Raw genomic sequence first — 11,474 nt, 5'->3', positions numbered from 1 at the left:
AGGTAGACAAATGTATGGGTTTTAGAAGTGATCTAATTGTGTGACATCAAATGAAAAATAAAATAAGAATATTTTCTGTACAAACTTGCATAACTAATTTTCTCATAGCTATGACTACACTGAATGTACAATTCTCCAACAAACACACAACTAGGTGCAAATTTCAATAAAACTGTGGAGTTCTATGTATAAAGTGATGTATCCATTAGTATATATAAAAATACGTAAAGAACACTTAACTTGCTACTTTGAAACTCCAATCTGGTGTATATCCCTTTAAATACAAAATAAAGTGCAATAGTGTAAAACCTTAAAACATATGCTAGTATATTAAAATGTCAATTGGACACTCACATGTTCTAGAGCTATATAACCCAGCTCTGGTGTGTAGCCCTGATTGGTCCATTTCAGGTGACCACTCCCCTCTTTGATGTTGTGGTTATGGTGGTAATATCTTTTCTTATAATATCTCAGGATAAAAGGAAGATATAAAATGATAGTGAAGTTCCACTTATAAATCTGTATCATTTTTAGAAGGTAATTATAATACAAACACAGAGCCTGCAAGCTGGCTCAGTATAGATGCCTTATATGGCACTTCTTTGAAAATGCAGGAGTCTAGACAGTGGATATTTTTAAATACTTTAATATTAAGCATCAATATTAAGAAGACTAAATGAATGAAAAATAAAGCAAATAGCAAATATAAAATACCAAATGATATAATGGAGTCCTTGTGGTTATCCAGAAATGCGTTTCGCCATCATGTGGCTTTCTCAGTCCTGTTGTCGGAGTGCTCCAATGCTAGCTAAACTATCATTCTCAGGATCTCCATCCAACTGTGAGCTGAGAGTCCATGAAGAAACATATTTTTTATATTCCTGCTCTGTTTGGGTGATAGGGAAATGTGACACTGGGTTATTTTCAATAAATAAATCCATAAACCAATCAATGAATAATAAAGGCACTGTCCTGTATCCCTTCAGTCTGTGTTGTGAAAGTTGCAATTCTCCAGTAATTAGTATTTGCCGTATACTAACAATACCCCCCAACTTCTGGGTATTAAGCCATGTGCTTTAAGCGGTGTAGTGGAAGTAGCTGGGTGTATGCTTTTTGTGCAGTAGATTTTATGCAATGCTAATGCCTATGGTGTTGCAACCTCGACTGGGCTACCAGTACAGGGCATCGGCTGAGCAATCTACAAGACCGCTCACGGCACGCAAATGCCAATGGCGGCAAACACGCTACATGGAGCCAAACAGACACCCAGAGACAAGATCAGAGAAGTCTGTCTTGCCTAACCCGGCATTGGACATTTATACTCTGCTTTTACACTCTGCTTATGATTCTCTATATAGGAATAACGATATCTGCAGTGCCCCTGCTAGCATACCTACCTAATGTTAACCCTCATGCATATCTTAAACCAACCTGTTGGTAGCCAGTAACAACCTGAATTGCCAGGACCCAGCGGTATCTAACCAAGCACTACGCTACTATATTTAATATTTTTTTAAATATTCTCTGGCTATTTGTGCCCTCATTTTTATCAATTATAATAACCAACCAATAAGAAGGTAATTCTCTGAAAAAAAAAAATCCCCAATCTGGCAAAGTTAGAGACCCCACAGTCAAACTTCCTAGACTAGATCTGTAATAATATACAATAGGGAAATACAAGTGTGTGAAACTATGTAGCAAGTCAGTATATAGATGTAGCAATATCAGTGGACATATCCAAGCTTTAATCATTCCTGCCTACAGTACACTGGTCCAGGTAATTGCTAATGATTTTAACTACATAGAGATAGACAGCCTATAAACAGAGGAGGTATAAGTAGTAAGAGGACTCAGTATGCGAACCCCTATCAATCTCAGCCAATCTGATCCTTAACCAATTTGACCAGTGGACTCAAGGAGATAAACCTAAAAATACATTCACAAAAATGAAAAAAATACCACAATACTCTACAAATGAAATCCCTCAAGTTCACAGGATTTATCCCTCAAGAACAGACACATGATGCGCAGAAGCTTCTTTCCACCTATATAACATCACATATAGTTGGCTATCAAATCTCAGTCACTAGGCAGGAGCTCCTGGTCAATCCCTCAAAACCGCTGAGCCCTGTTTGTCTGTTCACATAAAGATTTCATACTACCACTCAATTAAACTATAAGGCATACCGAAGGTGCTAAATAAAGTTCAGAAACGTGTGGGCTTTGCTAAAATAAAAGTAAAATGTCCATATAATTAAATGGGTTTATAAAGGGGTCCCGGCCTCTCCCCCTTCACCTGATTAACCAACCAAGCATCACCAAGTCTTGCCTCATTAGTGACCGGTACTAACTGTAACTAGGGGACTGCCTACAGGCGTATGAGGTACCACCTGTGGAGGTGGAGTAATTGCCGTTTTAGAAAGGCTGAACATGCCTATCCATCTTTAATTCCTCCCAAAGTGGGCACAACTACAAAGTTTCACCTTAAAGGTAGACCGAACGTAATCTGTCTACCCTGTGTCCATTACCGAATTGAACACCAGAAACTTCTCAATCATAGGGTGGCCCATAGTTATAGACACAATGCATTCGTTCTGGAATGCTGCAATTTTTACTCCAGCATAACTACTTTATTTTTTAATGGTACCTATTACAAGTAGTTAAAGGGGAATACAATGGGGACATCTTGTGCCCTATCGTATGTTAACCTTCACCTGGGCTGGTGGGAAGATGTAGTGGTATTCTCAGGATGACTGAGATATTACACTGATTCCATTATTCTATGGAATGGTTTTATAGTTGGCGTTATCATCATTTGGAAGGGTACTGATGAGTGTTTCCATAGTTTTCTTGCAATACTTATTGATAATCTGTGTAATCTTAAATGTACTGCAGAAATTGGAGATTTATCTCTTAACTTTTTTGATATTACTTTAATTATATAGCAAGAGGGGGATATCAGGATAAATATGTTAAATTGGGGGAGTCACAATCCTATTCGATTGAAGAAAGGGATTCCAGTGGGCCAATACCTCCATCTCGGACAGAATTGCTCTGGTGTTTAAATTTAAATTCAAAGAAAGAGAGATGATGAGTATGTTCTGAGAGAAAGGTTACCCAAATAGAATCCTGAGAAAAAGCCTATAATAGAGCACTTTTACCAGACAGATCCAACCTGATTGATGAGCATCATCAACACAGTGCACGGTTAACAGAAGTACCTGTTGAGCAAGAGGCAATCACTAAATAATTCTTAACAAAGTTATTGGAAGAACACAGAGGCGCTAAAAAAAAAAAAGTATATCTTAACTTTTATCAATGAAATGAAAGAAATAAAAAAAAAACTCAAACAGAAGATCCAGGAAAGTTAAGAAAAACTGGGAATATTAAGATATATCTCCAACCATCAACACCAATATGATACCTTTATAATACATTTTTAGAGCCCCAAAAAATGGCAGACCCAGAAGGTGTCTCAGAGAAGATAAAAAAAATAATAAATAAAGGACTATCTTTACAAAAATTCCAAAGAATTGGCAGGCAAAATAGGAGACAAAGAAACTCTAATGGTGAGAATGCATAGGACATTTAAACCAGTAACATTACCAGCTCAATCTCCAATAGTCTGCTTCCATAATTTCATATACAAGGAGAAGATATGGAAAACTAGGAATAAAAAATTAAAAGATCTAAGAATTATGAATTACCTCTCTAATTATACTCGACAACAAAGATGGAAATTAAAACCCGTGACTGATATATTTCTCAAAGAAAATCTGAAATTTACTAGGGTCTATCCATGAAACGTTTTAGTGATAAACAATGAAGAAAGACACATGATAAGATCTAAATAACAAGGCCTCCAACTGTTAAAGAAATTGAACTTTTCTCCTAATATCTAAAGTATAAGATCAAGAAGAAACAAGGGATTAAAGGGGGGGAGGGGAGAAAAAAAGAGGGGAAGGATACAACATGAAAAAGAAAAAAGGGAAAAGATTTTAAATACTCTGTTGACATTACCTGTAATCGCTAGTTTAATTTAGAAATTAAACAAAGCACCAGGCCCAAATGGATTCTATAACTGCTTCTATAAAGTTTTTGAGGAAGAAATAGTTTATCATTTAATGGACGCTTCTAATGATTTTCTGAAAAATAAAACATTACCAATTGAGCTGCTATCTGCAAATATATCTCCAATACTAAAAGCAGGAAAAGATAGAACCCTGATAAAAATGACAGACCTATTTCACTTATTCACGTGGATACAAAAATGTATTCGTCAATCTGGGCTAACCAACTAAAAAAAAGTGATACAAAAATTAAGAGAGTTCACACTGGCTTTATTTCAGGGAGCTTGGCAGAGAATAGCTATACATTTTTCGAAATCCTTAATCCACAATTTAAGCTTAATTGAAGATTATTTTATACTCCTTTATAGATGGTATTTGATCTACGTGAGCACAAAAACGATGTTTAAAGTTGCTAATGATATATGCTGGAGGTGTAAGGAAGAAAGGGCTTCATTTTATCATATATGGTGGCACTTTGTAGGCATAAAACAAATCTTGGAATATTCTGTTTGTGTTCATTTCTATTCTTTACGGAGCTAACATAAAACCAGACAAGGCCTTAACCCTGTTTCATATCGATATAATGAATCTACCTGTAGAAATTAGAAACATTGCTGTCCATCTGATTATGGCTTTTAAACTACAATTAGCCAGAAAATGGAAAGGAGAAGATAGTATAGACTTTAAAGATTTTGATCTCCAAATGGAATAATAAATCAAAAGGCCTGTACTATAATAATTATACCGGAGTAGAAAAATATTTTCTAAGTTGGTCTTTATGACACAAGAAAAAGTTTTTGGTCAATATTTCAATTGTAGTAAATACTCCCAAATGCTGATGAATTTCAAAATCAACTTAATTATTTATTTGAAGCTTACTTCTCATTGCTTTCTGATAAAATACAAATTCTTCCCCTGTAGAACTTGATATGAATGGATGGTATGAATGAGTTTATTTATATTTTCATTGTCCTTATTATAAAAATAAATTCTTGTGTGCAACCCCTTCCCGCCGGATGACGGACCTGGTTCGTCATGGCGGGGTGAGGGTTAACGCCGGATGACGGACCATGTCAGTCATGCGGTAAAGTTAACCCCAGATCGCCACGGTGCCGGCGATCGCGAGGTTAACGCTGTTGCTGGGTGCCTCTGAGTCAGCAACAGCAAATTGCGATGTCCCAGCACATGTGATCGCTGTGACAGCCAGTCACAGCGGTCACAATCCTGCTGGGATATCTGATCCGCCTCCCTCCACCTCTTGTGGGTTTTTGAATTGGAGAGAGATGGATCGTTAATACTTTGTGCCCCTGAAGAAAATTAAAGTATTTTAAAATGTTTCTAATCCATTTCCCAGTATTTTTTAAAAATAATTAACCCTTTCCCTGCTGATTGATCACTGCTAGCAGTGATCAATATACAGGTCACAGTTCTATTTATTTTTTTTACCTTCAAGGATAAAATGTAAAAAAAAATTGTAACCCTAAGGGGTTACATTTTATTATTTTATTAATTTGTGATTTAGTTGGGTTGGTGAAATTTTGTGGGAATTGGGGAATTTAGTTAGGGGTGAAAACATATATATATATATTTTTTTTAATTAAAGTTTAGTTATTTAGTTAAAGTTTATTACCGTAGTAGACCATGTTTAGAAAGTATAGCACAGAGCAGGCTTATGCCCTGTTAGCGGCCGACTCAGAGACAACCGACACTGCCTCAGAGAGTGACGCAGGGGACAGGGACTATGTACAAGATACTGCAGGACCAATTCTCCTAATGTTGAACATGGCGCAGATGACCGGGTACCCCCTAATCATTTTTCGCCAGACATCCCAGTGTTCACTGCCAATCCTGGCATACAGGCTGACCTGTCTGGCTATAATGCGCTGGATTGTATGCAGCTGTTTTTGGGGGATGAAATTTTGGGGGAGATAGTCACCCAGACGAATCTGTATGCGGAGCAGTATCTTGCACGCAATCAAGACTCTCTAATCGCCAGGAAAGAGAGATGGAACCCAACCAGTGTGCCAGAAAGGAAACAATTCTGGGCACTGACAATGTTAATGGGGATAGTTAAAAAGCCCACAATTAGGATGTATTGGGCTAAAAATCCTAATTGTAATACCTCCATTTTTTCCCCACACAATGCATAGGGACAGATATGAGGACTTACTGGGATTTATGCACTTTAGTGACAATATGAAGTGCCCCCCAAAAGGTCATCCGCAGTATGATATTCTTTATAAAATACGCCCTCTAATTTCCCACTTTAAGGATAAATTTGCCACTATTTACACCCCCAAAAAACACATTTCAATTGATGAGTCCCTCATGAAATATAGGGGAAGACTGGGATTTAGACAGTACATCCCATCCAAAAGATCCCGATATGGGATCAAATTTTATGAATTATGTGAAAGTGGCAGTGGCTTTGTGTACACCTTCCGTGTATACGAAGGAAGGGATAGCCACCTTGATCCCGCAGGTTGCCCAGATATAGTAGGGACAAGTGGGAAAATTGTCTGGGACTTAATAACGCCCTTACTCAACAGCGGTTATCATTTATATATTGATAACTTTTATAACAGCATCCCACTTTTTAAAATGCTGTACTGTTTTGAGACCGTGGCATAGAAGAGTCGCACAGGTTTCCCAAAGGCTCTAGCAAAAAAAAAATTAAAAAGTGGGGAAACAGCAGCTCTCTGCCAGAATGAACTGCTGGCACTCAAGTACCGCGATACAAAGGAGGTTTTCATCCTAACTACCATCCATGGGGAAAACACTCGCAGAGTCGCAGTTCGTGGCAGAGAGGAATATAAACGGGTGCCAGTCTGCATACAGCAATATAATCGGCATATGGGGGGAGTTGATCTATCTGATCAACTAATGCAGCCGTATCTAATCATGCGCAAAACCAGGGCATGGTATAAAAAAGTGGGCATATATATAATGCAGACGGCAGTCCACAATGCCTTTATTATTTTTAAAAAGGCAAATGCTGAGATGAAATGCACATTCCTTTCATTTCAATTTCAGCTCATTTCTGGGTTACTTGAGTGCCACAGAGGGGGACCATCAGTGGAGCCTAGCAGAAGAATGGAGGCAGGTCACTTCTGCTTCAGGATTCCATCAACCCCCAAAAAGAAAAACCAAACCCCCAGAAAAGGTGCAGGGTGTGTTACAAGAGGGCCTTAAGAACTGAGACCAGTTATTACTGCCCTGATTGCCCCTCTCAGCCCGGCCTATATATTGGCCACTGTTTTAAAGTTTTCCACACCCAGGCCGAATGAGCAGACCAGTTTTGGGGTGTGATTTTAATCAACTGTCTGGTTACCGAATCTTGGCTTTGTCTCCCGTTTTTCCTGTCTTCTCTGATCCTTGACCTCGGCTTGTCCTATCGTTGTTCCATTTCTCTTTACTCCTTTAACCTCGGCTTGTACCTTGACTATTCTCTGCCTGTATAGCCCGGCCATTCTAAGGACCGGTATTACAAGTTTCTCTCTCTGTGTTCTCTCTCTTTGTGGTTTGTCTGTGTTTTGGTTTCGGAATCCATGACAGCTTTCCCCGGGATGCAGATGACTGGGTACTACCCCCAGATAAGTTTACGCCAACTATTCCCCCTTTTCACAGCAAATAGTATGCACTTGTTCATAATTTGAATTAATGAGCTGCTTATACTTAAAAATATACGTGGCCTTTGAGAGGTAATTTGCAGTCCTAAACTGCTAAAATGAGACTTGGGCCTAGCATCCACTTTTGAAAAATTTGAAAGTGGTGTGCCTCCAATGTGCCCCTTCAACATCCACATATCCCTGAAAAAGGTACACATGGGGGTATTGTTGCACTAAGAGGACATAGCTGAGCAACATATTAGGTCTTATACTGCCGTAGCACACATAAGGATTGCAAAATATACAGTAACGTCTCCAAGTGTGTGTCAAAAAGGCAGAAAAAATGCTAATTGCAACTAGACTTGGTACAAACTAACAAAAAAATGACCCTACGCTAAGGTTTAATACCCTGGGGTGTCTACTTTAAAAAATAGTAGGTCTTTGTGGGTTTTTTTAACATTCAAACTGCTATAATACCCCAAATTGAAGCATAGGCCCATTAAATCCATCTCTCAAAATTCTACTGTAAATTCTGAAATGGACACGTCTCCTATATGGCACTGTAGCTTCACGAAATAGTGCCAAAGACATTCATTGGGGGGTGTCCTGTTACTCAGAAGACTTAGCTGAGCATAATTTGGGGGGTTTGAACTTAGTGGCACATATGAAATATACAAAATGCCCAGCAAAAATGCAATCCGTATGTAAAAAATGCCCAAAATTAGTTTTTACCACATACTTTGGCATATATTGGTGGAAAAATGGGGGCATGTTAAGGCACAATAGAAACATAGAATGTGACGGCAGATAAGAACCATTTGGCCCATCTAGTCTGCCCAATTTTCTAAATACTTTCATTAGTCCCTGGCCTTATCTTATAGTTAGGATAGCCTTATGCCTATCCCACGCATGCTTAAACTCCTTTACTGTGTTAACCTCTACCACTTCAGCTGGAAGGCTATTCCATGCATCCACTACCCTCTCAGTAAAGTAATACTAACTGATATTATTTTAAAACATTTGTCCCTCTAATTTAAGACTATGTCCTCTTGTTGTGGTAGTTAAACTTCTTTTAAATATAGTCTCCTCCTTTACTGTGTTGATTCCCTTTATGTATTTAAATGTTTCTATCATATCCCCCCTGTCTCGTTGATGTAGAATTATTAAAAAATCTTATTGTACTTATATTGAATTGCTGCTCTAACTCTGTATTAACCTGATACTGTGACAAATCCTCCATTTTGTCCTCATAACCTGACTTCTCCATATGAAAACTACATTACATGACAGTATTTCTCAGCACATCTAATACAATAGACAAAGACTGTATTCTCCATAAGGATATGACTAACCCAGGAACTGTTGAATTTCCCCTAACTCGCAACATAGTATAATTTAAAGGCCATGAGAACACAGTAGTAATGAAATGTTCTATTCATAAGAGACCTTGCACCTAACCACGAGATTTGACATCACCGACCGAGTAAAATGACGCTCAAGACCCCTTGTCCCCCACCCGTGTCCAAAAAAGTACCACCTCTTGGTGGGTGGACACGGAACTAACCACTTAGTTTTTGATCCAATTAATTATATTGATAGGTGGACACTAATCCAGACACTTAACAATTAATCCAATTAATGATGTTTATTCACTGATATCTTGATAATCAATGATGACGAAAATGTCTCTTAAAAGGGCCTGCGCGCCCTCTGATTCTGCACTTGCCAATAAATTTCCTCGAAGTTATTTTAACCTGAACTCCGTGTGTCAGACTGAATTACTTCAGCGTATATACGCAATTCAATTCTCTTTAATTTGGACAGGAACAGATAGACACTTAAACATTTTGGTTTACTGAAAAAGTACCATAACAACTTTGGCGCCCGAACAGGGACTCCGGGCTATGTCTGGCCGGTGAGCCGTCCTAAGGAAGACAAGGGTGGACGGAGGAATCCAGGGGGAAGGAAAGGAGATTGATCACCTCCAGGTACACGGTAGAGACTTCTGCAGAGCCACCGGTATGTTCCGGCCCCTTTGATTGACCCGTCCACGTGTCTGTAACTGCTTCCCGGGAGGACATCAAAGACAGGTAATATCTTGCCCGGAGTCTTATTACCCATTTGTTACCTGCATTTAGTCTATCTGTTGCCTGGGTGTGTCTAGTTTGGTTGCCCGGGCTGAATGTTTATTTGTTTCCCTTTTTTGGATAAAGGGGGGGGTGGACCCGTGGTAGTTTGCCTGAGGGTCCTGTGTTAGTCTGTTTTCCCCTTTTTGGGATAAAGGGGGGGGTGGACCCGGGGGATTTGCCTGGAGTCCTGTTGCCTGTTTTACTCCTTTTAGGAACCACGGTGCTGTGGTTGTAGGGAAAAAGGGGGGTTGACCTGTGGATGTGTTCCTGGGGGTCTTCTTTGCCTGTTTACTTCTTTTAGGAGCCTCGTGGCTGTGGCTGTATGGAAAAAGAAGTTTGTGGAACTGTGGGATCTGTGTAGAATCATAGTTTCCTGTGATCCAATTTTGTGTCACTTTGATAGCCTAGCTAGCTTCACTGTGCGCTTTCGGACCATCCAGCTCTAGTTGAGTTGGGGACGTCCTGACCCGGACCATCCAGCTCTAGTTGAGTTGGGGACGTCCTGACCCGGACCATCCAGCTCTAGTTGAGTTGGGGACGTCCTGAACCGGACCATCCAGCTCTAGTTGAGTTGGGGACGTCCTGACCCGGACCCTTCGGCTCTAGTTGAGTTGAAGGTCCACTGATTATTTAATTGTGGTAGGAGACTTAGCCTTGTGGCAGGGGACTCTGTTTCCTGGGGGGATTCAGGCAGGCATTGCTTGTTTTTCGCATCACGTGGTAGTGAGACTTATAAAGTGGGTTTTATAGGGGCACTACGGGAGTGAGGGTGGCGCGGCCACTTTAAGTGGACTGCTGTAACGAGGGAGGCTAGAAAGGATTTCGGACCGGTGTTAGCTGTTATCCTTGGCCGCTGGTAGTGAGACTTACGAAAGTCGTTCTTCCGAGCGGGGACACTACGGGGTTGAGAAAGGTGACTTTGGAGTAAGCACATGATTAAAGGAAAGGGATTACTGTTGATTTCATTTGAACTGTGATGCATGCACTGTATTTCAACTGTACTGTTGTTTGTTTAATGTGGAGTCATTTAAACTCCTGTGTCTGTCTCTAAGGATTTTTTTTTCCTTACCCTTTACCTTTTCTACACTTCCTGTACTATTATACTATCCACTCCCATTCCTCTTAATAGAGAAGTGATTGGTCACACACTTCTCACCTCGCTCCAATCCGTGTCTACCACCCCGGGTAGGCGGATTCAGTGACTAGTCTACGTTTTGGGAAGACGCACTTGAGAAAGACCCACGATTCTCAGGTGGCAGTCGAGCATTGTAGACGTTCCGGTTCAATTTTCCTTGTCTTTCCCTATATCTAGGACGCTGGTGTAGGGGAAAAGGGATTATGGGGCAGGATTTAAGTAAGCCCAGTAAGGGCTGGTTAGCATGTGATTTAGTTGATGACAGAGAGGGTGAGGAGATGGTTAAAGGTGTTGAAAAGATTGCAAAAGTATGTAAAATTGCTGTGCCGACATGTGGCAGATTGCAACCAGAAAGTTGGCGTAGATTATTGATGGAAAAGAGAGGCAAGCTTGCAAATAATGATTTATTAAAAACAGCTGAAGCATGGTACAGAGTAGCGAAGGCTATTCAGCAGGAAGGTTGGGTTGAGGAAGAAATAATTCACAAGGGTGTGAAAATGTTTGTGTACCATAATGATTGTGTCGCTGGGGC

The sequence above is a fragment of the Pelobates fuscus genome, chromosome 13, assembly GCF_036172605.1.
Source record: "Pelobates fuscus isolate aPelFus1 chromosome 13, aPelFus1.pri, whole genome shotgun sequence".
Lineage (NCBI taxonomy): Eukaryota > Metazoa > Chordata > Amphibia > Anura > Pelobatidae > Pelobates > Pelobates fuscus.
This window is presented reverse-complemented; position numbering follows the sequence as displayed.